Below are 27,760 nucleotides of genomic sequence, written 5' to 3' on the forward strand. Positions count from 1 at the left end.
CATCCACCCCCCTCTGTCCTGGAGGTGACAACAACAACAGGACCTTGAAGATCTGACACAGAAATTGGGAGATGCTTTCCCTCTGGTTTATGGGCACGTGCTCAGTCTCACCCTCCTCCCTAGGGCTGCATTAATTAAACAAAGTTTTATTGGTTGTGATATTTTATTTTTGGGGGTGCTCCCACCTCTGCCTCCGGAGCTCTGGGTGTGAAAGATCAGAAGCCCAGATAAAAACCGAGGGGCAAACCATACATGGATGTGTTCACAGATCATCTACTGGATCTGCACAAACAACTGACAGGAAAAAAGTTGTGATTTTCACTGAAAAACTCAGCACTTTCCACTTGCCCTGCAGATCGCAACAACAGATTCGGGTGTGATCTGCTTCAGGGTGCTCAGTGCTGACTGCACCTTTCCAAAATCGAGTTAGGAGGGTTCACTCTGCTTCAGAGACCAGCACTGGGAGTTTCCTGGTGAGATGCAGAGCAAGAGAGCCAAAAACCTGAATAATGTGTTCTTCCCTGGCCCAACCTGTCTCACCTGAGTGACTTCAGAGGCTCTGCCTGGGAGGGTGTTTGGAAGCTTCTCAGAGGCACAAATCAGAGATTTTTTAAGATTTAAAATACTCAGCCCTTGGGGGTTTTGGCCAGAATAAGAGAGAACCTGGGCAAAATGTGGTTGTGTTGGGCACCTTGGAGGCAGAAGGATTTTCTGTGAGATCTGAGCTCGGGGTTGGAGTCAATCACTGAGAGATGCTGGGGCTGGGGTCTCCTCCAGCTCTGCCTCTGTGTTTCCTGTCCAGTTAATTCCTGATATTGATGCCATGTCCAGAGGCAAAGGGAAGGGAATGGCTGGCCAGGAGTGTTGGACCACAAGCCATCATCTCATTGTCTTCTGACCCGTCCAAACCCCCTCAGCTTCAAAGAGAAACATCCCTGAAGTGCTGGGAGAGAGTGCCTGCTTTGGTGAAATCATCATAAAAGAAGATTTGAGACTTCGCCTCTTTTCTGCAGGTGCTGGAGTACCCCTGGTGTAGTTGGTGGATAAAATAACCCCAGAGATGCTGCTTTTGCTGCTTTTTGCTGCTTTTGCTGCTTTTGCTGCTTTTGCTGCTTTTGCTGCTTTTTGCTGCTTTTGCTGCTTTTGCTGCTTTTGCTGCTTTTTGCTGCTTTTGCTGCTTTTGCTGCTTTTTGCTGCTTTTTGCTGCTCAGTGATTTCTGCTCTGCAGTTTTGCTCATCCAGTGCTGCCCAACCCAGCCCTGGGCAGAATCCAGAGTCCCATTTCCTCTGTCCCATCCACTCCAGGCCCTGGCCAAAGCTCCAGGTGGATGAACTGGGAGGCTCAAGGTTCTGCTTTGGGACTGCACTCTTGCAGCAGAGGGTTTTCTGAGCATCCCAGAATATCCTGAGCTGGGAGGGACCCTCAGGGATCAAATCCAGCCCTGTCCCTGCACAGCCACCCCACCAAGCCCACCCTGAGCATCCCTGAGAGCGCTGGCCAAACGCTCCTGGAGCTCTGGCAGCCTCGGGGCCGGGACCATTCCCTGGGGAGCCTGGGCAGTGCCAGCAGCCTCGGGGGGAAGAACCTTTCCCTGAGCTCCATGCCAGGAGAAAGTTTAAGAGCAGGAAAGTTTACTGAGCATCAGATGCTCCGGTTGGAGTTTTAAAAGAGGAAAGATGAACAGAAGGCTGAAATCTAAACTGCAACAAGGAAAGGAATCCTGCAGGATCCAGCTGAGGGCCCAAAATCGCCCGTGTGAAATGTCCTGGTGGTGGGTGATGCTCTGGAAGGGTCTCCCTGGGGCTGGGAGCTCAAACTTTGCCTGAGCATTGCTGGAACGTTATTTCAAAGCAGGCAGAGGCTGTTCCTTTATTAATCTGTGTTCTGGGGATCAAACAGAAATTCTAACTGGGCTTGATTACAGAGTGGCCAGAGGAAATTCCTGAACAGGAAATTCTGAGGAAGAAAATGAAGACAACTGGGAAGTGAAAGTGTTGGACATCAGCTCTGAGGGGTTGGGACACCCCTGCATGTGAGCAGTGATCTGTGAGGGACAATGGGAATTTGTTCCCACGTTCCCTGAGTGTGGAAATGCTCCACTCACGGGCAGCTTGGGATCCCTATTTTCTAAGCATAAAGCTTATACTTTATATATTCAGCTTGTAGCTTATACTACAAGATTTCCTGAGGCAGAAATAAAGGCTCAGCTCTGCCCAGGGCATTTTGTTTATTTTTCATTACAACAGCAAAGGGGTTTTGTACCAATGATTTGGATGGGATGTGGGGAAATGGAGTTATTTGAGGCTGGTTCATGTTTTATCCTCGCTGCCTCCCTCGCTGGGGCTGGAATTTGATTCCTGGCTCTGTGTGGAGTTTGTGGAAGCCGCCCATGGTCCCCTGGGATCTGTCCCATGTTCTGGGGTCTCTCTGCTGTGCCCATTCAATTCCACACCCAGCAGAGCCTTTCCTGGCACCTCTGGGATGTTACAAGGCTAAATCAGCACATTCAGGGATCAAAGCTGTGTTTAAAAATGCACATTCCTGCTCCAAGGATGTCCTGGTTCAAGGTAAATTTGGGAGAGGGTTATACTTCAAGTTTATATTTAATTATTATAAATATTCTATTCTATTCCATTCTTATGTTTCATTCTATTAAATATTAATGTATTTATTGTATCTATTTTTTATACTTTAGGTGTGTGTACTTACAGCCTGTATTATATTACCCAGCATTAAACTTTGAGGGTGCTCCCCTGGAGAGGAGAAGGCTCCAGGGAGAGCTCAGAGCCCCTGGCAGGGCCTGAAGGGGCTCCAGGAGAGCTGGAGAGGGACTGGGGACAAGGCCTGGAGGGACAGGAGCCAGGGAATGGCTCCCACTGCCAGAGGGCAGGGCTGGATGGGATATTGGGCAGGAATTGTTCCCTGGCAGGGTGGGCAGGCCCTGGCCCAGGGTGCCCAGAGCAGCTGTGGCTGCCCCTGGATCCCTGGCAGTGCCCAAGGCCAGGCTGGGCAGGGCTTGGAGCAGCCTGGGATGGTGGAAGGTGTCCCTGCCATGGCGGGGTGGAATGGGATGAGCTATAAAGTCCTTTCCAACCCAAACCATTCTGAGATTCCATGGCTTCAATTCCCAACCCATCCACTTGCTGTTACCACCTAATTCTCCCTATGAGTCCACAGAGATTCCCAGGAAATCAAGCACTAAACAAAATGTGTGAGCCTTTCAATCACCTGATAACAATTATTTGTACTTTTGAGTATTTCCAACCCTCCAGAACTTCCTGCTTTGCCCCACAAGGACTGCTCCCTGCTTGTTACCCAGCTCAACCCCAAATGCTGTCAGAGGTGAAAAAAACCCTCTCAGTGCCACTCTTTGCCTTCAGCCTCTCTATTTTTGTGCCTCCAGTCCCACCTGCTTGGGGTTTGTGAGAGGAAAAGCTCGGCTTAACCGACACCTTTGTCCTTCCTGACCTTTGCTGCTCAAGCCAAGTTCTCTGTGCCTGCTTGGGTTTAGATCCTGGCATTCCCAGGATTTCTGCTTTTCGTGGAGCTGGGTGCTTTACAGAGAGCCTATGGGTTGTCCTGATTATCTGAGAGCTTCCAAGGAAGCCTCTCCCCTAACATCTTAATGGGAATTAACTTTGCAAGTTGTATATTAATATGTGCGAATTCTAAATCCTGCCGTGGCAGTGCCCACGTTTCTTTAGGAAATCCATTCCCAGCAGCATGAGCAAACTTTTCAGAGAAGTGGGTCCCTCTTCCCAGGAGGAAAAAGGAGGATGAGGGATTCAAATCAACAGAATTATAAATAAATCAGGAAGCACAAGCCCGTAGACTCCTTTGTTCATCCCCTGCCAGCGAGAAGCCTGATCCCTTCTCCAGCTCTTCCCTGGGATGGCTTTCCCTGGTGCTCTGTGGGGTTTATTCCAAGTCTAATGGATAGGAAAGGTTTTCTGAGGTTCAAACCCAAGTTTCCTTTGTCCCAGGTTATTCCCTAACACGCCAGACTGCGTTTGGATTGACGGGTCCTGGAACTGTGCCTGTCCTCACCGAGTAGCAACAGAGGCGATGCCAAAGAAACCCAAGGGAATAAAAGCGAGTTTGCCTCGGGATTTCAGTCTATTTATTGCTGTGATGGCCAGCAGCAAATCCCTGAAGTTCTTCTGGAGTGTTTGGAGCATTATCTAGTAGGTGCCAGGTACCTTAAACCTTCCCTCAGTGCCACTGAGATCCCAAACCTTCCCTCAGTGCCACTGAGGCTCGCAGGGAATTTAAAGAGAAACTTCCAGAGTTTTGATGCCGTGTCCAGAGGCAAAGGGAAGGGAATGGCTGGCCAGGAGTGTTGGACCACAAGCCATCATCTCATTGTCTTCTGACCCATCCAAACCTCCTCAGCTTCAAAAAGAACGTGATGGCCCCAACTCAAGCCCGTTTTTTTCCAGTGGAGCAGTCAGTAGGAAAACCAAGGTCTCATGAGGAATTAATCTGGAATCTTAACACCAACATTTCACAGGATCTTCCCTCTGAACGCCCTGGTGCTGCAGCAAGGCACCAGGCAGGGAACAAAGCAGCCATGATGCACCCGCCACCCAAAACAACAGCAGCGAACAGAAAGTGCCTCTTACCTGCTCTGCCGAGGAGCACGGCAGCGTTGGGGGCTTCCCTACAGCAGCTGGGGAGCAGGAAAGGAAAAAAGAGGGAAAATAATCTCTGCTGAGTGAGGGTGGTGTCGATTTTGGGAAAGAAGAGGCCGCAGCATCCAGCGAGAGCTCTGGCATTCGCAAACCACCGCTCGCTGGGTTTCTCTGAAATGTGACCCGATTTCCTTGTTGCACAGGAAGGGAAAGGAGAGCAAACAAAAGCTGTGCAGCTCTGAAGAGTGAAAGAGCTCTGAGATCTTCTCTGTGCCAGGGCAGGGGTCTGCTGAGGAAGGGAACGGGTCAGAGGGAGGTGGTGAGGAGCTGTCGTTATTTAAATGGATGTTTAGGGGAGATGATGCTTGGGGAGCAAAGTTCTCTACTTGAAGAGTTCCCACTGAGCAGATGTTGGTGGGAAAGGGAGCTCTGTGCATGAGTGTCTTTGCCACAGGACCACAGAATCAGCTGGGCTGGAAAAGCCCTCTGAGGTCAGCGAGTCCATCCTGTGCCCCATCCCCACCTTGTCCCCAGCCCAGAGCTCTGAGTGCCACATCCAGGCCTTCCTTGGACACCTCCAGGGCTGGGGACTCCAAACCTGCCTGGGCAGCCCCTTCCAAGGCCTGAGCACCCTTTCCATGGAGAAATTCCTCCTGATGCCCTCCAAATTCCTCCTGGAGCAGCTTGAGGCCATTTCCTCCATCCTGTCCCTGTTCCCTGGCAGCAGAGGTCACCCCCCAGCTGCCCCCTCCTGTCAGAGCCATTGTCATGCCAGGCTGGGCCTCTTGGGAGTCACAGAGGAGTAAGGAAAACTGGATTTCTTGGGATTTTCCAGGAGCTACTGAGAAAGGCCCTCTGGGAGGGGCTGCTTGGGAGTTGTGGTTTGTGGTGGGCCAGAGCAGGCTCAGGAGCCCAGGAAACCTCTCCTGGCCTGGTTCTCCTCCCTGTTTCTGATCAGTGATCAGCTCTTTGTGGTGCCAGAGTGGCCAGAATGTTGTCACTGAGCTGGGGACCTTCCATCTGCAGTGCCACCACTGCCAGCTGGGCTGGGGACCTTCCATCTGCAGTGCCACCACTGCCAGCTGGGCTGGGGACCTTCCATCTGCAGTGCCACCACTGCCAGCTGGGCTGGGGACCTTCCATCTGCAGTGCCACCACTGCCAGCTGGGCTGGGGACATTCCATCTGCAGTGCCACCACTGCCAGCTGGGCTGGGGACCTTCCATCTGCAGTGCCACCACTGCCAGCTGGGCTGGGGACATTCCATCTGCAGTGCCACCACCGCCAGCTGGGCTGGGGACCTTCCATCTGCAGTGCCACCACTGCCAGCTGGGCTGGGGACCATCCAGCTCCAGTCCCACCAAAGGCTGTTGATGCTTTGCAGGATTTCCAGCTGCTCCTCAGGGCCAGGTCTCCCTTTCCAGGAGGAAAAATCTCCGTGTTTCATCCCTCAGCTCGCTGCCACCCATCCTGGAATTGTTGGGTACAGGGACAAGGGCCGGCCTTGAGGAAAGGCTGTGGCAAAACAGAATCATGGAATGCTTTGGGTTGGAAAGGAACCTTAAATCCCATCTTTCCAACCCCCCCCCCCCCATTGGCAGGGACACCTCCCTTTGGATCAGCCCCATCCATGACTGATTCCTGCAGAATGCAAAGAGGTGTCCCAAGGAGATGGATGGACCATCCCAAAGTTTCTTAACTTTTGCTGCCACAAAATCATACTGTAGAAGGCAGGACTAAGGCCCTGATTAAGCAGGAAGAGCTTAATGATGTTCAGGACTGATTGGAATAAAAAAAAAATTTGGAATAGGTTGGATTGGTGGAGTACAAGGCACCCCTGAGCATCCCTCAGCCCCATGGAATGTCGAGTTCCCCCAGGAGCCCTTTGTTTTCATTTCCACATGGAACTCTTCACGGTGTTTACCCAGAAATCCACAACAAAGCTTTTTCCAAGGACAAGGTGAGATCCTGAGGTGAAAACGCAGCACCCCAGCACCTCCCCACTGCAGTGCCCTCAGCAAAACCCACCTGAATATTTGTCCTTTGCGCCAAAATCCCCCCAAAATCCTGGGATCAGGCACAAGGAGCTCAATAATCACTCCTTGATGGCTCTGCTCTCAAAGCCTGTGGCTCCTTCAAGCCAGAGTTACACTTTTGGGAAACACCAACCCTATTTTATTTAACACCTGGGACTAATTAAGCCCAGCTTTACTGTTGGGCAATTAGTTTACATGTCTGTGCCCTGGTGGAAAAACAAACCTGTTTGTTTCCAGCTTGTTTCACTCGCAGGTTCTCAACCTGCAGCCTCTGGGCTGCAAACAAAGCCGAGCACTTTGTTTATTGCTGCAGTAGCTGAAGGGCTGAATGGAGCTTTGTTGTGTTGGGTGCTGAACAGCCATAAAAAGGGTGAGTCTGTGGCCAAGGAGCTTGTCCCAACACGGACTTGGGGCCAGGCTGTGATGTAGAGCCAGAGCTGGGAACTCTGCCCAGGCCCTGCAGTTCAGACATAGCAAGGCAGGGAGAATATTTCATTTTATGTACAAAATGCTTACACAAAATTACCCCGTCAGGCCTCAGCAGCGTTCCCTGTGTGTCCTAATGGCAACCAGGACAGAGTCTGCAGCCTTTTCAAGCCTTCAGACGAGCCCTGGCCTTGGTGTGGCGCGGGTTGGACACGTTGGGCACCATCCAGCACTGCCAGGAAGCACCAAATTGGACTGGAAGTGTCGGTCTTTGTGCTTCCCTGGGGTTCAGGCCAGCATCCTGGGGGGCTTCCATCATCCCAGGGGGGTTCCATCATCCCAGGGGGGTTCCATCATTCTCGGGGGGTTCAATCCATCATCCCACTGGGGTTTCTATCATCCCAGGGGGGTTCAGAATCCCACTGGGGGTTCCATCATCCCAGTGGGGTTTCCATCATCCTGGAAGTGTTTCCATCGTCCTCCTGGAGTTTCCATCATCTCGGCAGGCTTTTCATCATCCCAGGGGGGGTTTCTATCATCCTGAGGGGTTCAGTCCATCATCCCAGTGGGGTTTGCATCATCCTGGGGGGTTCAATCCATCATCCCAGGGGGGTTTCCATAATTCCATTCAATCCCTCATTCCAGTGGGGTTTCCATGATCTTGAGGGTGTTTCCATCATCCTGGAAGGGTTTCCATCATCCTGGAAGTGGGTTTGCAGCATCCAGCAGGGTTTGCAGCATCCCAGTGGGGTTTCCATCATCCTGGGAGGGTTCCATCCATCATCCTGAGGGGGTTTCCATCACCCCAGAAGTGTTTCCAGCATCCCAATGGGGTTTCCATCATCCCACCGGGGTTTCCGTCTTCCCACCAGGGTTCCATCATCCCGTGGGGTTTCAGGATCCCACCAGGGTTTCCATCATCCTGACAGGCTTTCCAGCATCCCGGGGGAATTCAGTCCATCATCCGGGGGGGGTTCAGTCCATCATCACGAGGGGTTTTCCATCATCCTGCTGTTGTTTCTATCATCCCAGGGCATTTCCAGCATCCAGAGGGGTTTCAGGATCCCACCATTGTTTCCAAGATCCCAGTGGGATTTCCATCATCCTGAGAGGGTATCCATCATCCTGGAAGTGTTTCCATCATCCTGTGGGGTTTCCAGCATCCCGTGGGGTTTCAGGATCCTGGCAGGGTTTCCATCATCCCAGGGGGGTTTGGGATCCCGTGGGGGTTTCCATCATCCTGGAAGTGTTTCCATCATCCTGGAAGTGTTTCCATCATCCTGGCAGGGTTTGCAGCATCCCAACGGAGTTTCCACCATCCCGTGGGGTTTTAGGACCCTTCCATTGTTTCCAGCATCCTGGGGGATTTCAGGATCCCAGCAGGGTTTCCATCATCCCGAGGGAGTTTCCATCATCCTGGAAGTGTGTCCATCATCCCGTGGGGTTTCCAGCCTCCCGAGGGATTTCAGGATCCTGTGGGGTTTCCATCATCCTACCGTTGTTTTCAGCATCCCAAGGGGATTCAGGATCCCAGCAAGGTTTCCATCATCCCTGCAGGGTTTCCATCATCCCAGGAGATTTCAGGATCCCGCCATTGTTTCCATCATCCCAAGGTGTTTCCATCATCCTGAGGGGTGGGTTCCAGGATCCCACCGTTGTTTCCATCATCCCGAGGTATTTCCATCTTCCTGCTGTTGTTTCCAGCATCCCTGCAGAGTCTCCATAATCCCAGGGGGTTTCAGGATCCCGCCGTTGTTTCCATCATCCCGACGGGTTTCCATCATCCCGAGGGGCTGGTTCCAGGATCCCGCCGTTGTTTCCATCATCCCACCGTTGTTTCCATCATCCCGAGGGGCTGGTTCCAGGATCCCGCCGTTGTTTCCATCATCCCACCGTTGTTTCCATCATCCCGAGGGGCTGGTTCCAGGATCCCGCCGTTGTTTCCATCATCCCGAGGGGCTGGTTCCAGGATCCCACCGTTGTTTCCATCATCCCGAGGGGCTGGTTCCAGGATCCCGCCGTTGTTTCCATCATCCCACCGTTGTTTCCATCATCCCAAGGGGCTGGTTCCAGGATCCCGACGGGTTTCCATCATCCCGAGGGGCTGGTTCCAGGATCCCGCCGGGTTTTCATCATCCCGAGGGGCTGGTTCCAGGATCCCGACGGGTTTCCATCATCCCGAGGGGCTGGTTCCAGGATCCCGCCGGGTTTTCATCATCCCGAGGGGCTGGTTCCAGGATCCCGACGGGTTTCCATCATCCCGAGGGGCTGGTTCCAGGATCCCACCGTTGTTTTCATCATCCCGAGGGGCTGGTTCCAGGATCCCGCCGTTGTTTCGGGATCCCGGCGGCCCCGGCCGCTCCGTGCAGCCACAGGAGGGTGCAGTGTCACCGGGCTGCTCCCGGCGCGCTCCTCTCCATCCCCCCGGCCAGCGAGGATTTCAAATCTTTGCAGGAAATTCAGCCTCGTCTCCTCATCCTAGGGAGAGGAAGCAGCTGGGTGATTTTGGAGATTCAGTGTGGGGGTTGTTGGTTGCCCCGTGAAACCATTTTTTCAGGCAGATTTTCAGGTTTTTCAGGTATCAGATTTTTCCGATACTGAACTAATCTGAAGAATAAACTTTCTAGCAACCCCAGGGACTGAAACTTTCTATTCTTTATGCCACTTATCACCTCCTCCTCTTTGCTGTGAGCCTCTGGTCGTTTTAGCATTCCCTGTTTTCCAGGATGTGTGCAGGTGATGGAGCTCTTGGCTTGTCAGGGTTGTGCTGCTCCATCCCCTCCTCACAGGCAGGTCAGGAGTGGAGTGAAGCCCATTTTTGGAGCTGGTACAAATCTGAGGGTGCTCAGAGCAGTGCTGGGTTGGGGTAAAGGGCTGGGGGAATTTGCCTTGTAAGTCAGGAGTCTCTGACTCTGTATTTACCAGCCAGGAGGGACTGGAAACCCTGCAAAGCAGGGGAAGACAAGTTTTCCAGGGAAAAACAAGTTTTCCAAAGGGTCTGGCAGAACAGAGCCACTCTCTGGGGAAGGAAATCTGCTCCTCTGTCCCTGTTCATTCCACATGGAGTGTGTTTGAGACAAGCCCCAGCAGACAGAACACCCCTGGAATGGCACCAGGCCACACTTGCAGCAATTAGTTTTTCCTTGGCCAGCAGCAGCACCATTCAATTAAACCCCAAATATTTTGTTCAGTTGCTCTTTTCTGGGTGTGCTCTGGGGGCTCAGACAATGGCCAGCGTGGCCTGGGGAGGAAGGAAACCACTCTGTCCACCCAGCCAGGGAACTGGCCCAAAATCCAGCCCAGCAATCAATCCCAGTCCCTTTTGAACTCGGTTTTCCAGTGCAGAGCCAGCCCTTTCCAGTCTGCACAGAGAGTGTGGCTGGAGTGGAGCTGGGGGCTGTGATCTCCCACCCTCAGCCAGCTCCTCCTGGGAGCAAAAGGATGTTTTCCCTGCTTTTTCTTGGCTGTTTGGATGAACAAACCTTCCAGGCAGCTCAGGGGGACTCAGGAGGTGTGGATGTGACAGCTTGGTTAGAGAGCGAGAAAACCTGAGAAGTTTTCTCACGGTGGATTTGTGAGACTTTTTAGGGGGTTGTAGAGAAACAATAATGGCTTGTTATTATAAACCTGCAGGTGGTGTTTTCCTGACGTTCTGCTTTCCTGTTCTTCTCAGGAATTGTTTATAGGAAAGGTGATTTTGTTAATTAGGTGTAATTGTTAATTAGTTTTTGTTAATTAGATACAGGTGAAATGTTTGGGAACAGTCTGTAAAAGAAAGAGTTTTCCATATGAAAGCTGCTGCTGTGCAAACCAGCCTTCTTAAAATCTGTGCTGCTTTCTTACTCAACAGGGACAAGGAGGGGAGTTCAGCAGGCTCCAAAAAGCAAATTTATGGCAGAACATGAATTAGGGCTGCTCCAGCTCTGGGTCAGGTTCATCCTGCTTTGCTTACAGCAGAGGATTTAGGGGGATCCACCACAAAAAGTACCACAGCTTCTTGCTTTTTCCTTCATCCCTTTTCTTTTTTTTTCTTTTTTTTTTTTTTTTTTTTTTTTTTTTTTTTAGGCCAGCATCCCATCAGGACACGGGGCTGGCCAGGCCTTTGAGGCTTTTTTCTTTCTCCATGTCCATCTCATGCTCTGGTGGCTGCTGGGGCAGCCTGGGTGGCACCAGGGACGGTGGCCAGGAGCTCTGGCTGCCCGGGGCTGCGTCCCGTGGCTTTGGCACTGGCTGTGCCTGCAAGGGTCAGGGCAGGACACGGGGCTGCCAGGGCTCTCCTGCACTTGGCATCCACACCGGCTGCCCAGGGATGCAAATCCTGTCCTGCTCTCCCCTGCAATCCCCTCCTGGGGTCTCAGGTTCAGGGAGTTTGCTTTAATACATATTTATAATATATTTTAATATCTATTTAGTATAATATTTAATCTATATTCTATAAATTTAAATTATATAATTTTAACATAATATTTAATTTAATATATATTTAATATACTATTTGCTGTTTGATTTAATATTTATTATTTAATATATAAATTTAATTTATGTTTTAATATATATTTTTATATATTTTTTAATATGTTACATCTCCCCCTGGCAACTTTTCACCCCTTAACTCTTCATTCAATTCCTCCTGGAGGAAAAGGCACCGCCAGGGTGGTTTTGGGGTTGTTCTGTCCCCACAGAGGGCTGGGGGTCCATCCTCACCCTGTTCCTTCCACCCTTTCCCTGTGTCCTTCCCCAGGGCCCCTCTCCCTTCCCAGGGAAAGGCAGGGCAGCTCGGAAAAGGCTCATTTTTCCAGCGTTTGCAGCACTGCCAGGTAATTCTCTCTCAGCAAGGCTCACAACTTCAGCCTTGAAATCCCAGAGCCGCCTTCAGAAGGAAGGAGGAAATGAGCTCCTGCCTTTTATTGTCGAGGTGTCCTGCGAGGGGGTTGTTTGGAAACGAGCAGCGTTTGCTTATTTCAGGTGGTTATTCTTGATTTTGGAGGGGGATTGTCCCCGGTGGGACACTCCACGGTGGCAGCAGGGCAGGAGAATGCCGCGGCCAGCGGAGCCAGCGGGGCAGGAATGATGTAACTGCAGAGGAAGGGATTTCTGAAAGCACTGCTGACTTCTGGAGGGCTTTTTTTCGATTCAAAGCCAGTCCCTGCCATTGCTGTGGAGCCTTTCAGGCCATTTCCTCACACACTCCCTGGTTTTTAAAAGCATGGGGAAAGCTCCGGGTAAAATGCACGATGGGGGTGTTGTTTGTTGTTCGGGGGGAAAAACATCGCCAAACCAAAACCGAGGCAGGTTTGCTTTATCTGCTTTGTGTGCCGCTATCAGCACGGCCTCTTTCCTTTCTGACTTTTCCTGGGGTGTTTTATCCCCAGGGGAGCCCCAGCATCGCTCCAGGGCTGCCCCAAGCTCCCTCCCTGCTCCTCCACAGAAAGGCTGACTCGTTTTATACTGCTTCAGCCAAGACCTGCCTTCTGCACTGATGTCAGCGCTCAGGGCGGGCCTTTTCCAGCCTTGTGGGTTTGGGGATTTTCTTTTTTTTTTTTTTTCTTTTTTTTTTTCCCTCTTTTTTTTTTTTTTTTCCCTTTTGGACAATCCTGGCAAAATTCCTGAGCAAAGTTTTTTTTTTTTCTTCTTCTCCTTTCTTTTTTTTTTTTTTTTTTTTTTTCTCGAGCAGCCCCTATCCATGTGCTGCCTCTGAGCCGCTCTCTTATTACTGCTCACTTCCTGAAAGGAGACTTTTTAGCAAAGCCTCCAACTCCAGCTCTGCCTGGGTCTGACAGAAGAAGTTTCATAAGGAAGGCGACATAAACCCTCAGCCTGGAAACTTTCTGACACGCGCAGGGCTGAGGGGGAGAGAGGAGCTTTTGGCTGCTGCTGGGAAAAAGAAGAGGAAAAAAAAAAAAGAGAGAAGCTGAAGGAATTAAAAGGGAAAAAAAAATAAGAAGAAAGAAGGGAAAGCACTCGAAAAGGTAAAACACTCTTTAAAATAATTTTTCCAGAGGAGACTCTTTGAGGTTGGAGTGGGGTGGTCTGGGGTGGAGGGAACGCGAATGTTCTTTGAAATCAGAACCGTCTCCCTGGAGAAGGAATGAGCCCGGAGAGCCTTGCACGCTGGAAAAACATTTATGAGAATGAAAACCATGTTCACCCTTCTCCAACATTCAGAGTTTCCATAAAAACGCAGGCTTGTGTTTCAAAGTGGCTGCAGGCAGCAGGAGCCGGGCTCTCGTGCGCTGCCTCCCTCGCCTCCCCCGGCCCCTCTTTTTAATTGTATTAACCCCGGGATCGAATGTTTGCCTCTCTAAACCCCAAGTCTGCTCTGCTGAGCTGCCCGGGGCGAAGCTCTCAATTACAGAGAGCAGCAGCTCCAAGCCCTGCTGCAGAATGAAACGTTCCTTGCTGCCTTCATTCCTGAGAATAAACACAGCCCGCGCTCCCTCTCCCTCTTTCCCTGTCTCTCTCTCCATCTTCAGGAGCTGCCAATGCCTCTCTCCCTCCTGATGTGCTCAGAGGATTATAAAGAGTCTGCCCTGAAAAAGTTGCAGTGTCACTGACTCCGTGTGCATCCCCAGGAGCTCGGCCCCACTGCTCTGCTCGCTTCTTTCTTTGCTTTGATTATGTTTTAAAGGTGGTTTTTTATCTTTTTTTTTTTTAATCAATCCCTCAGAAGATGTTATTTTAAACATCAAAGTAAATATTAGTGGTGGTGAGATGCCAGAAGATTATCTCATTAGAGCTGAAGGAGCTGGGCTATAAATAGAAAGGAGTTTATAAAATAACCTTGGCAAATATCTTCCAGAGGGGAAGAACCAACCAAGAGGGAAGTGTGGAGCTGTGCTGGGGGCAGGTAAATGTAAAATTTCACACCAAGGCCCATTTTTGGGGACTTTTTTGTGGTCAAGACGCGAACCTCAGGGGGCATTTGTGTTCCTGCTGCAATCCCTGCCAACATCCCCGGTGCTGGAGACCTGCAGAGCTCTGGTTCTGGTCGTGCTCGGTTTTGTCCTCCTTAGCAGCACCCAGTGGTGCCAGGGTGGGATGCTGGGCATGGCAGGGAGGGCTCTGGGGAGCCTCTGTTCCCTAAGGTGGAAGGGGAAACGCTCTGTGGGACACCCAGGTGATGTTCCCTGAGCTGGGACCAGCCTTGCCGGGACTGTTCCGAAATGCCTCCATCGGGGAGGCTTCCCGCAGTCCTTGGGAGGTTCTTCCCAAAGTTTCTCCATATATGGAACGTGCTGAGTGCTCCAGTTGCTCCATCCTCAGCCTCCCGCTGTTCCTGCTTCGCCCCAGGGCAGCACCCTCTGCTCCCCTCCTCCTCCCGAGATCCCAAAAACCTCCCGGCGCCTCTTTGGGGCGGCTCCAGCTGCATTCCCCACGCGGCTGCTGCTGGGGTGGAATGGGAAAGGTGCTGTCATCTCCTGCAAATCAGCTCTGCCCGGATAAGGCTGGGGGGGCTGAGCTGTTTCGTTTGGCACCGGGAGGCCCCGATAAGCCGGGCCTAAGCAGCCGCGAGAGGCTGAAGAGGAGCCCTGAGGGGAGGAAGGTGGTGCTGCTCAACATAAACAGTGTCTGTTCCTCCAACCTGAAACATGAGAGGCTCTCTTATCACCCATGGCTCCAGGCCACCCAGGGGCTGCTGGAGAGGAGCTGCTGTTCTCACCATTCCATGGAATCCTGGTCCAGGGACAGCCTGGGCGCCTCTTCCCGAAGGAGCAGCTCCATGGAGGGTCCTCAGCACAGGATGATTCCATGCAAACCCTTATCTGCAGCTTATCAGAAACCCCCGACTCCAAACCCCTCTTTTCTTGCCAAGTTTCCAGCAATTAATTCCTTCTGAGCTGGGAGCACTGCAGGATGTGTTTGTCACGTCCTGCCCTGCCTCGATCTTGGGTTGACACAAGATGAGCTCAAAACAAACAGGACTGGGACCAAATCTGTCACGTTTTCACAAAGAGTTGGCTGGGTGATGTCAGCTCAGATGTGCTGAGGACACACAAGGCAGAGAGGTCTTCGCTTGACCCCACCACCGTAGGAAACGTTTGCAGGGCGAGGAGTTACAAACATTTCCCAGGAATCTGTGAGCAGGTCGGATCCCATGCAGGAGAGAGACACGTGGAAAACCACCAGCCTGGATGCAGCCTTGTTTTCCAGCACTGAGGGAGGTTCAAAGGGACACCATCCAAGCCAGTTTTCCCATCTTGGTTCCTGTGAGGGCCTTCGATGAAATCTGCAGCCAACTGAAGGGTTGGGAGAGTCTCCACTGGGAAACTGCTGGAATATTTTAGCTCTGTCTGACTTCAGTGGAGCAACATCAGTGCAGAGTCTCCATCCAGCTGCTCCTCTGCTGCTCCCCTCTCACCTTCTGCATCCTCCCAGGCTGGGAAGTGCTTGGGATATTCCATATCTGACTACTCAGCATCTTTAATGGAATCATGGAATGGTTTGGGTTGGAAGAAACCCTAAAGCTCATCCAGTCCCACCCCTGCCTTGGGCAAGGACACCTTCCACTGCCCCAAATTGCTCCAAGCCCTGTCCCACCTGGCCTTGGACACTTCCAAGGATGGGACATCTGCAGCTTTACACTTCTGTTTATCACCCATTAGCAATACTGTGCTTCCTACTCTTACATTGCAGCTTAATTTAAAAGGAAAAATGTCTTAAAATGAATCTATTCCTGTGCAGTCCTGCAAATCTTTCTGAACTCAAACACTCCTAAATGTTGGTCCCAAATGAGCTAAACTGGCAGGTGAAGTCCTGGCCGCCTCCTGTGGGATTTGTGACCTCGGTGAGAAGTGGCTTCGACCGAAATGTAAATGCAGAGGATGAGTTCAGTCCTGTCAGGGCTGGGGACTCTTCATTCCCTGGCCATGGAGGAGGGAGCTGCATCTGGGCCACACCACCTGGGCCACATTTCCCTGAGTAAAGAACCTACAGGGAGGGGAAAAGGGCCCAAAATCTCTGGCCAGCAGATCTCCTGGAGCTCCCAAGGAGCCAGAGCCTGGACACGATCTGCAGGTCTGTAAGGGCTGGAGGGATTCCACAGCTGCAGTGTTCCGCAGGGCTTCATCCCACAGGAGGCATCCCTGCTCCTGCAGGGCTCCCCTGGCATGGGGGTGATGCCTCAAGGAGCTGGAACAGAGGCTGGATGGAGTTCAGAGCAATAAAGTGATTATTTATTGAAGAGCCTTCCAAGGCCACCCCTGGCAGTACCTGGATGGCTCCAAGATGGAAGCAAAAAGGGCTTGGTCACGAGATCTCACATTTTTATAAGTTTTAGCCATTTGCATATAGGAGTTAACTGTCCAATTAACAGCTTCAAGTGATGAAGTTTCATCCTCCTTGCTTGCCTGCCCTCCTCTTTTCACGTTGTTCGTGCTTTGGGCCTGAAGTCTGAAGGGATTGTCCTTGAGTCTCCAGCTGGAGTAGGATGGTTTTTTCTTCACCAGCCTGTGAAAAGATCCTAGTATAAATCCTATATCCCATTATATATCCTATATATAGGATATATATATATATATATATGAGATATATAGGATATAGGAGATATATACACACACACACATACATATATACATATATATATATATCTCCTTAATATAAAGCTAAAAGCTGCACACCAAAACAGAACAGAAAAACTCAAAAGCCAAGCTATCAGGGTGACCTGGCCTGGGGGCTGGGGGTGCCTCTGTCATGGTCACTGCCCTGCACTGAGGGACCCCGGGGTCGTTGCTGGCGGTGATCCCATGGGCTTGCACCCGCTGTTACCTTGGCTGTCACCAAATCCCTCCGTGGTTAGTCCTGCTCTGGAAGGAACACTTTCTCTGTGTCATCCCTTCTCTGACTGGTTCTGTTTTCCTGGGAGAACAGGCAGGTCCAAACTGGCTTTGCTGCTTTAGGGTCCCACTCCAGAGCTCCCTGCATTTCCTCCTGTGACCCTCTGGGACAGGCTGGGCTGTGAGGTCCTGATCTGACACAAAGGGAACTCAGTTCTGAGAGTGGGATGGGACCAGAGATCCCCTCGTGTCCCTTCCAACCTCACTTATTCTTTAATTCAGCCTGGCAGGAGCAGCTCAGCCTGAGGGGAGCTGGAGCGGGGCCATGCTGTGGATTTGTCCCCCTGGCCAGGACTGGGCCATTGCTGGGCAGGGCTGGGTGAGGCTGTGCTGTGACAGTGACAGAAGGAGCTGCTGAGCCCTGTGCTCACTGCAGGTCCCTCAGTGCTTCTCACTGCCCTGCTGGGCAGCACGAGTCACCTCAGAGGCTTTTCTTGGGAAGCTCAGCAGAGCTCTCCTGTCTCTCCAGCTCCAGCCCGAGACTGTGGGTGCACAAGGTGTAGCACCTGGTGACAGGGGCTGTAGGGGGACTGTGCCCTCCCCTGTAGCACTTCCAGCCTGATAACCAGACACATCTTTGTTCTCTGTGAGCGTGGGCAGGCCCTGGCACAGGGTACCCAGGGCAGCTGTGGCTGCCCCTGGATCCCTGGAATTGTCCAAGGCCAGGCTGGACAGGGCTTGGAGCAGCCTGGGACAGTGGAAGGTGTCCCTGCCATGGCAGGAATGGAACTAAATGAGCTTTAAGATCCCTTCTCACCCAAACCATTCTGTACCTGGGGTATGGCCCTGTCCTACAGCCTGGCTGACGAGGAGTGAAACTCGATGTGTGAGAGCTGTGACAGCTGCTTGGGAGCTGGAGCTGCACAAACCACATAAACCTGCCTCAGCTGGGGCTCACAGCACGGCTCCCTCCTGGAGAGGGCCGGGGTGCTTATGCAGGTGAGCACAGCTCGCTGTTGGCACACGAGGGTGTTTGTCTTTATGCAAGCCCAGGGCTCGGCTGGGTTGTGTAAGCACCGGGACGGCTGGAGGGGAGCTGCGGGAGCCAGCCCTGCCGGGATGGAGAGAGGAGCCAGCCCTGCCGGGATGGAGAGAGGAGCCAGCCCTGCCGGGATGGAGAGAGGAGCCAGCCCTGCCGGGATGGAGAGGAGCCAGCCCTGCCGGGATGGAGAGGAGCCAGCCCTGCCGGGATGGAGAGGAGCCAACCCTGCCGGGATGGAGAGAGGAGCCAGCCCTGCCGGGATGGGGATGAGAGCCAGCCCTGCCGGGATGGAGAGAGGAGCCATCCCTGCCGGGATGGAGAGAGGAGCCAGCCCTGCCAGGATGGAGAGAGGAGCCAGCACTGCCGGGATGGAGAGAGGAGCCAGCCCTGCCGGGATGGAGAGGAGCCAGCCCTGCCGGGATGGGGATGAGAGCCAGCCCTGCCGGGATGGAGAGAGGAGCCAGCCCTGCCAGGATGGAGAGAGGAGCCAGCACTGCCGGGATGGAGAGAGGAGCCAGCCCTGCCAGGATGGAGAGAGGAGCCATCCCTGCCGGGATGGAGAGAGGAGCCAGCCCTGCCAGGATGGAGAGAGGAGCCAGCACTGCCGGGATGGAGGTGGCCGAGTCTGCATCTGCTTCCCTGCCCACACTGAGGTGTGAGCGCTCCCGGCCTTTCCCAGAGCCCTTTCCTGGCAGAGCCCTGGTGCTGCTCCGTGCTGGGAGGAGCAGCAGGAGCACAGGGAGAGCTGCCTGTGCACAGGCCCAGGAGATCTGGATTCTCTCCTGGCTGTGCTGAACCCCACACAGAGGGAGTATTTCATGGAGGCAGAGGCGGCCACGGAGGTGCCGGGTATAAAAATGGCATTTGTGCATGGAATATCTTACTCCATGGATGGCAGGGCACAGGGGGGGTGGGCATCAGATCTGTCAGCAGGTAGTGTGTGCATACAAAGGGTTACCAACGTGCAGATAACATCTATCCCCATGCAGATAACATGTATTCCCATGCAGATAGCATGTATCTTCATGCTGATAACACGTTATCACATGCAGATAACGCGTATCCATTCCCAGATAATGTCTGTGCCCATGCAGATAAGATCTATTCCATGCAGACAGCGTGTATCCTCATGCAGATAACGTGTTATCACACGCAGATAACGTGTATCCATGTGCAAATAGCATAAAACCTCCACGTATCCCCATCCCCTTGCACACGAGCAGCTGCAGCTGCTGGTGCATGTGGGTGACACGCGTGTCCCTTCACTCATGGGACATGTGTGTCCCTGTGTGGTGGGTGATGCACTCTGTTAATGACTGGCACTCTGTTAATGACTGGTACGCCGTTAATAACTGGTACGCGGTTAATGAATAACACGCCGTTAATGACTGGTACGCGGTTAATGAATAACACGCCGTTAATGACTGGCACGCCGTTAATGACTGCCCGGCCTCTCTCTAATCCCGCCGCTCTGTGCCTGGCTGCAGCCAGCGAGGAGAGCGATGGCAGAGCGCCAGCAAGTCTGGGTCACATGGAGAGGCTCCAAACTATTGCATAAGTCCTGTCTGAGAGTGGACCTGCCTGGTGGAGTCCTCTCCCGAAAGCAGGAGGAGTCCCAGGATGGGAGCACTGGGAATCTCAGTGCCCACCTTCCAGCGGGCTGGAATTGTGGCACTGCTCTGGCAGCTCCAGCAGGGCCCAGCCCTGCCCCGGGCCCAGCTCCCCATCCCGAGGAGGATCCGAGCTGGCACTTCCCTTCCGCTTTCCTGCTGAGGACCTCCGAGCATTTTACCACACTTGGAGAAGTGCAATGACCCCGGCGTTCCAGATAGGGCCAGGTCCTTATGTAACACAGGGATAGGATTTCCAGAGAGCCAAGCCGGCGGTGTCAGAGCGAGGTCGCTGCTCCCAGCTCTCCTCTCACTGCCCTGACTTTGGCACAAGCTCCTTTTGCCCCTTTGCTGGCAAAATTAAAGATTTTGGAGAGGAGCGAGGGGCGGATTCAGCCCTTTCCTCACCAAGATCACACTGAATAGATTTGACTGTGAAATAATGATCGTGTTTTTGAAAAAAAGAACCCCTCCTCCCACACAGTGCTGGAGTGAGCCCAAAGCCCCGTGAAGCTGCTGTACAAAGGGATGCAGGGTGTGCCCGGCCAGAGCACAGCAGGGCCGGCTGTGGAGCACCACGGAGAGCCTGGAAGAGGGAGCTGCTGCTCCAAAGGCAGGGAGAGTGTGCCCCTGGCACCCAGGCTGGCACCGGGGTGCTGGCAGGGGGACAGAGACCCCGGACCAGACCCCTCAGCTCTCAGGGTCACACTGGCAGTGTCGTTCTTCATTTCCCACATTGCTGGGGAGTGCCTTTGGATGGGGTTGGATCTGCCTTTGGATGGGGTTGGATCTGATTTTTAACGGTGTGGAAACGGCACCTCCCCTCCTGGGAAGCTGAAATGGGACCCGCAGTCACTGGGGTGTGCAAAGAACAGCTCCTGGGGGAGGTGAATCAGCCCTCGCAAGGAGAGGGGCTGCACTGAGCATCCCGGGCCCCCGCCCAGCCCCGAGGGGTCAGCAGGGAAGGGACAGGCAGAGCTGGCATTGCACCAGCTGGGATTGGTGGCAGGGGCGAGCAGAGGGGTTGCAGGGCAGCCAAAGGGTGGCTCTGCAGGCAGGAGCCACCCCAGGGCTGGAGGCTGCAGTGTTCTGGGAACAGGGAAAACTCCATGTTTCTAATTCTTCACTCGCCGTGGCCTCAGAGAGGCCACACTTGGAGCAGCAGAGCAGATTATGGCTCAAGTTCTTATTTTGTGTTCTGCAGACTTGTGACTTTAACCCTTTTCTCACAGTTTGCAGATGCTCCTGGCAGCAAAAATGCTGATTTCTGTGGGTTTAACCCCTAGTGCTGCCCTAGAGCTGAGAAATGACTTCCCAGTGGAAGTCCTGTCGTGCCGGCGAGATGACTGCGGGGAGACTTCTGCCATCTGCAGCTCAGCATGTTTCCCACTTGGCAGCCCAGCCAAATATTTTGTCGGGAATATCAGGACGTTCTCCTGCTGGAAGCCGGGGAGGTCTCTCGGACAGCTTTGCATCCCGCACGTGCTCAGCCCGTGCCGCGGGAGGAGCAGCCTGCAGCGGGGAGCGGGGCTGTTTGTTCCCTCCTCAGGAACGTGCAGGGACCTGCCAGGAGCTGCGGGCTGGGAGCTGGGAGCTGGCTGAGCACGCACGGAACACCCAGAGCCCCGGGGAGTGCAGGGGGTGAGACCCCCCCAGAAAACACAGAAATGCAGCAGCAGCTGCGAGGGACCTGCCCCTGCCAAGCCCTGGGGTGTGCAGAGAGAGCCCAAAGAGAGGAGGAGCAGGGATGTAGAGATGATGAGAAGGGTTTGAACATCACTGGCCGGGCCAAGGAGGGATTGTCCCACTCTGCTCTGCACTGGGGCAGCCTCACCTCCAGTGCTGGGGGCACTTTGGGCACCACAAGGTCAGGAGGACCCAAAGCTGCTGGAGAGTGTCCCAAGGAGGGACACGGAGCTGGGGAAGGGGCTGAGGAGCGGCTGAGGGCACTTGGCTGGTTCAGCTGCAGCACAGGAGACTGAGGGGAGGCTCCTCGGGGGCTGCAGCTCCTCCCGAGGGGAGGCAGAGGGGCAGGGGCTGAGCTCTGCTCTGGGCCAGGGACAGGAGGCCAGGAAGGGCTGGAGCTGTGCCAGGGCTTGGCATGGAGCTCAGGGAAAGGTTCTTCCCCCCGAGGCTGCTGGCACTGCCCAGGCTCCCCAGGGAATGGTCCCGGCCCCGAGGCTGCCAGAGCTCCAGGAGCGTTTGGCCAGCGCTCTCAGGGATGCTCAGGGTGGGCTTGGTGGGGTGCCTGTGCAGGGACAGGGGCTGGATTTGATCCCTGAGGGTCCCTTCCAGCTCAGGATGTTCCATGATCTTTGATTTGGTGATTCTGGAGGATCTGAGAGAGCTGGGGAGGCTCAGCATGGAGAAAAGGAGGCTCAGGGGGGACATTGTGGCTCTGCACAACTCCTGACAGGAGGGGACAGCCAGGGGGGTCGGGCTCTGCTCCAGGGAACAAGCCATGGGACACAGCCTTAAATTGCCCCAGGAGATGTTAAGATTGGATATGAGGAAAAATTTCTTCACTGGAAGGGTGAAAGTTGATTCCAGCTGAGGTTTTACAGCTAAAACCTGTGGCCCTCTGATGCCTTGGGAAGGCTGCGCTAGAACAGAGACTGGACAGAGCTAAAGAATAAAGCAGGGATTTATTAAAAGGCCAAGGTGGATTCACCTTGGGCAGCACAAGAGCCCAGCCAGGGCTGCACCCCAGGTGAACCAAAATGGTCACAAAATGCACGAGCGCTCATGGGGACTCTCACTTTGATCAGTTCTGCTCCATTTGCACATTGGAGTTCATTGTCCAATTCCAGCTCCAGCCCATGCAGTCCCATCCTTGTTTTTCTCTCTTCATTCCACGTTGTTTGTGCTCTTGGGCCTGAGATTTGGATCATTTGTCCTTGGTGCCCAGCTGGAGCAGGAATTGTTTTGTCTCCCTGCTCTGTGCAGAGAGCTCACCATCCCCTCATGTGCCACACACTAAAGCAGCACAGAATGTGAAAAATAGAAAAGCTCAAACCTGAGGCATCACCTCCACGAAGCAGTGACAGCAGGTGACAGGGGCCCTGTCCTTCAGGTGACTTTAGGAGCAGCACCCAGGAGCTACAGGCACCAAGGGGCTGTTGTGTGTCCTGGAGGGCAGCTGGGAGCCCAGCAGCAAGAGAGAGCCCACCACAGCTACAGGGTAGTGTGGGTGGTGGGAAACGTGAAAAACCTGCTGCTGCTGCTGCCAAGTGCCCTCGCTGCACTGGCACAGCCCCTGAGCCCAAATCCCAGTCCCCCGCAGTCCCTGCTGTGTTTAACTTGGATTCTGTAGAAAATGAGGCCTGTGGGGCCAGCCTGGGGCTCACAGCTCTTCCCCCCAGAGATAAACTTTGACCTGGTGGAACAAGTCCCAGGCTGGAGCAGCTGGAGGAGCAGAAACCCCTGCAGTGCTGTCTGAAGGGGCTGCCAGGGCTGCTGTGGGGCTGAGCAGCCCCTTGGGAGGGTCAGGGGGCACCTGGGGCCAAAAAGGGGCCAAGCTGTGAGATGTGGCACCAGATAACCCCGATAGCCCCAGTGTGGTTACGGGGTGGTGTTGATTCTCCATTTTACACAAGAATAAAAGAACCTTGAGGCTTTCATTCTTTAAAATAACACAGCCCAGAACTGCTGTTGGGGTGGTGGCATCCTGCTCCCTCTGTGTTCTCACTGTTCCCAGTGCTCCCACTGGGGTGCTGCTCTCACTTTCCACTGCTCCCAGTGCTCCCATGTCTGAAAGATGTCAGTGGAAGTCCTGGCAGGGAGTGCACTAAAAGTATTTCCTCCCCCCAGGGCAAGCTGGAAGCAGAAATCTGTGTTTGTATTTATTTGTCCCTCAGGAAAAAAAAAAAAAAAAGGACACCTGAGCTCATAATTTGCAAAAGTTGGATGAGAAACCTGGAAGCTGCCGGGCCCCGCATCTTTAAAAGCAGTTAAATTCCTCTTCCCTGCACTAGGAGGCACCTTGAACCTTCCTCTTGGCCCCGAGCATCGCCCATCTGCTTCCTATTACCTTCCCCTGCGCTGCCTGGAGCCGGCCCAGCAGCCGGGCTTGCGGGGAGCTCTGTCTGCAGCGCCGGCCTGAACCTGGGAGCAGCCTCATCTGCCTCCTCTTCTCGCTTCATCCCAGCTGGAATTTCACCCCCCCCCCCTTTCCCAGCGCCTTCCTTCCTTCCCGGGTGGCAGGAGGTGAGCTGGCCGCGGTGGTGGCATTGTCCCCTGGTGTCGCTCGGGTGCACGCGGCCAAAGCCACCCTTGGCACCGGGAGCCGGGAGCGTCAGCCCGAGCCGAGCCTGCCAAGGACAACGAATTCCTCGGGAAGGAGCAAATCGGAAGCGGCCCAAGCGAGGGAGGCACGAGACCGGAGAGGTCACGCCGTGTCCCCGAGCTGTCCCCGAGCTGTCCCCGAGCTCCCCCGGCCCGTGGCACCCCCGTGTCCCGCCGGGGCTCCACGATCCTCGGGATCGTCCTGCGAGCTGCCAAAGTGAGGTTATGGAAAACTTGGTAGGGATGGAGGTACCAGGGCTCCCCCGGCTCTCTGCTCCTTCCTCCGGGTGCTCCTCCTGCTCCTCGGAGCTGGATCTGTCCATGGGGAGAGGAGCAGGATCTACCTGTGAGAACACCTTCCTTCAGGTGCTCCTGCTCCTTGGAGCCTGATCCAGCCATGGGGAGAGGAACAAGGATTCACCTGTGAGGAGAACACCTTCCTTCAGGTGCTCCTCCTGCTCCTCGGAGCTGGATCCGCCCACGGGGAGAGGAGCAGGATTCACCTGTGAGGAGAACACCTTCCTCCGGGTGCTCTGGGTACTCCTCAAACTGGATCCACCTGTGAGGAGAGCACCTTCCTTCTGCTCCTCAGAGCTGGATCTGCCCATGGGGAGAGGAGCAGGATTCACCTGTGAGGAAAGAACCTTCCTCCAGGTGCTCCAGGTACTCTACTCTTCGGAGCTGGATCCACCCGTGGGAGGAGCACCTTCCTCCAGGTGCTCCTCAGAGCTGGATCCACCTGTGAGGAGAGCACCTTCCTCCTGCTCCTCGGAGCTGGATCCACCCGTGGGGAGAGGAGCAGGATTCACCTGTGAGGAAAGCACCTTCCTCCGGATGCTCTGGGTACTCCTCGGAGCTGGATCCACCCGTGGGGAGAGGACCAGGATTCACCTGTGGGGAGAACACCTTTCTTTAGGTGCTCCAGGTACTCCTCGGAGCTGGATCCTCCCGTGGGGAGAGGAGCAGGATCTACCTGTGAGGAAAGAACCTTCCTCTGGGTGCTCCTCCTGCTCCTTGGGCTTTGGGAGTGAAGCCCCGCCGGGAAGGGGCCGTGTTTTCCCCGCTGCCTGCCGGGAGGGATCGCAGCCGGGCCCTTCCCCCAGCCCGGCCCGCAGGAATTTTGCAGCTGTAATTCCTGCCTTGTGCTGCTCCCAACGCGTCTCCCTCCCCCAAGGTCAAGGCTGAGGGCTCCTGGCGCCGGGGCTCCTTCCCGGCCGCTCTTGCTGTTCCGGGGGATGCTGAGCAGCCGGGAAGGGCAGGGGGGACACGGGAGCACCGCAGAGGGTCATGGAGAGGCAGGGGGAGGACGGGAAGCCTGGAGGAAAAGGGTTCAACAGCTGGAAAACAGGGGAAATCAGTCGTGTGAAGCCCAGGAGAAAATACACTCTAGCTGGGCTCCGTGGGCTTTGGAGCCGTGACGGGATTGAAAAGCTGGAATGGCGAGCTTTGGGAGATGCTGGAAAATGCTGATTTAGGCTTTGCTTTCAACTTCTTCCTTTTCCAGCACAATTCCCACAGCCCCCATGTCCCTTGCCTGGCCCTGGCTCTGCCCTCGCTGTGGCACCACGGGTGGTGCTGTCACCGGATCTCAGCATCCTCTTTTGAGGGTGCAACGGGGCAGAATTCCTGCCCCAACCCTCTTCCCCCCAGTCCCTGATCCCTGTCTCAGGGAAAAGGAGCAGCCCAATGTGGGACTGCCCTGCCCCTCTCTCAGGCAGTTTATTCTCAGGGCCACTCACAGGATGCACAATTTTGGAGGCCACCATCCTGTTGTGCCCGGGCTTTGCAGAGGAAAACCTGGCAAGTGGCCCCAGATGGGACTGTGGAGTCCAGGCCGAGGCCTCACCGAGGATCTTTGGTCATTCTTAACTGTAAATAAGCAGTGAAAAATCTTAATCTTTAAATTATGCAATTCCGAATTGTGTTTAAAGCTGCGTGTTTCATCTCTCACTCTCACAGTTTCTGCCTAGTAGGGGGAAAAAATTAATTTAGGTTAATTTAAGATGAAGGAGGGGAGATTTAGATGTGATTTTAGGAAGAAATTCTTCCCTGTGAGATTGCCCCGAGCAGCTGTGGCTGCCCCTGGATCCCTGGCAGTGTCCAGGGCCAGGTTGGACGGGGCTTGGAGCAGCCTGGGGTAGTGGAAGGTGTCTCTGCCCCCGTGGAATGAGATGAACTTCAAGGTCCTTCCCAACCCAAACCATTCTGTGACTTCCATGATAAATGTGGGGCAGGAATCATCTCCTGGATTTCCCCTTGTACCTCCCCTACATCACCTCTGGCCTGTGCTGGGTGTCATCCCTGCAGCACAAATACCATTCATGGCACAGTAAAGATGGAAAAACAGGAGCAGAAATTCACTTTCATGGATTCAGATTCCCATAAGGACACGAAGGGAGCACAGCAGATGCCAGGAGGACCCAGCTCCCCTGCCCTGGGCTGTTTAAACCAGCCCAGAGCACAGCAAGGCAGGGGTTAAGCGTTTCCTTACTGGATAAGGACCACACACAGGCCCCGGCTGCTGACACCTTTGCGAAGCACCCTCCTCCCATCTCCAGCCTCTTCCCATGCTCGGGAGCTCATCCCACATTTCCCGGGAGCACATCCTGCCATTCCCGGTGAACTCATCCTGCTTTTCCTGGGAGCTCATCCCGGGGAGTTCATCCTTCCTTTCCCGGGAGCTCATCCTGCTTTCCCAGGAGCTCATCCTGCCTTTCCCGGGTGTTCATCCCACCTTTCCCGGGAGCTTATCCCACTTTCCCGGGAGCACATCCTGCCATTCCCGGTGAACTCATCCTGCTTTTCATGGGAGCTCATCCCGGGGAGTTCATCCTTCCTTTCCCGGGAACTCATCCTGCCTTTCCCGGGTGTTCATCCTGCTTTCCCGGGAGCTCATCCCACCTTTCCCGGGTGTTCATCCTGCCTTTCCTGGGAGCTCATCCCGCCTTTCCCGGGTGTTCATCCTGCTTTCCCAGGAGCTCATCCTGCCTTTCCCGGGTGTTCATCCTGCCTTTCCTGGGAGCTCATCCTGCCTTTCCTGGGAGCTCATCCCGCCTTTCCCAGGTGTTCATCCTGCCTTTCCTGGGAGCTCATCCTGCTTTCCCGGGAGCTCATCCCACCTTTCCCGGGTGTTCATCCTGCCTTTCCTGGGAGCTCATCCCGGGGAGTTCATCCCGCCTTTCCCGGGAGCTCATCCCGCCATCCCCAGCCCTGCTCCAGCCCGTGGGATCTGCCAGCCCTGCAGGGAGGTTTGGGTTTGGCTGCTGGGCTGCCCTGCAGCGGCACCGCTGGGATATTTGGGATTCTCTGGGAGGTGAGGGATGGGCCGCACTCATCCCATACTCATGGAATGGGTGGGCAAGAAGAAAACCCCACGGGCTTTGTGCAAGTCCCCAGCACGATTCGAGTTTGATGTAATCGCCTCAGACTGAGTGGAAATTCTCTGCAAGCCAGGAATCTTTCACCGGAGCAATTAGCAGAGCATTTTAAAGAACAAATGCGATTGGAATCTCGGGATCCATTTGTGGATAGGGTTGGGGGTGAGCTCTCTGAATGGGTTCTTTGTTTTCCATCACTTTTTTAGGTTCAGCCAGTACACTTTGAGAGCAAGTGCTCTTTCCTCAGTGCGGTGACAGTTTTTAAAGTGAGTTTGAAATCCAGAGAAACCCTAGAGAGGATTTCTGGGTTGCTGCTCACCACCCCCCTGCCAGTGCTGTTATTTCCTGCCCTCTTTAAGGGATCAGGTGACCCAGGGCACTCTTGGAGCTGCTCTTCCCCGAGGGTGCTGCCACAGGATAAAGGATTCCCATTGATCCTGAGCTCCTTTCCGCAGGTACCAGATAAATCCCAGCTGGGAGAACCCCTGGGAGTGCAGTGCGGAGCAGGAGCTGATGGGGTTAATCCATCCTCAAACCCTTCCCATCCTTTTCTCCTCTTTCCCTCTCCTTCCATCCCACTC

General features: G+C 54.1%; 1 protein-coding gene across 1 annotated transcript in view; it reads left to right on the forward strand.

Moving 5' to 3' along the window:
* Window positions 1-12,826: 12,826 nt before the first annotated feature.
* Window positions 12,827-27,760, forward strand: part of ADAMTS10 (ADAM metallopeptidase with thrombospondin type 1 motif 10) — a 70,029-nt gene continuing 55,095 nt past the window's right edge. Inside the window, exon 1 of the mRNA XM_053965872.1 lies at window positions 12,827-13,062. The gene's annotated coding sequence lies outside the window, so the exon portion shown is untranslated. The remainder of the gene's footprint in view (window positions 13,063-27,760) is intronic.

This window comes from Vidua chalybeata, chromosome 27, assembly GCF_026979565.1.
Source record: "Vidua chalybeata isolate OUT-0048 chromosome 27, bVidCha1 merged haplotype, whole genome shotgun sequence".
Taxonomy (NCBI): Eukaryota; Metazoa; Chordata; class Aves; order Passeriformes; family Viduidae; genus Vidua; species Vidua chalybeata.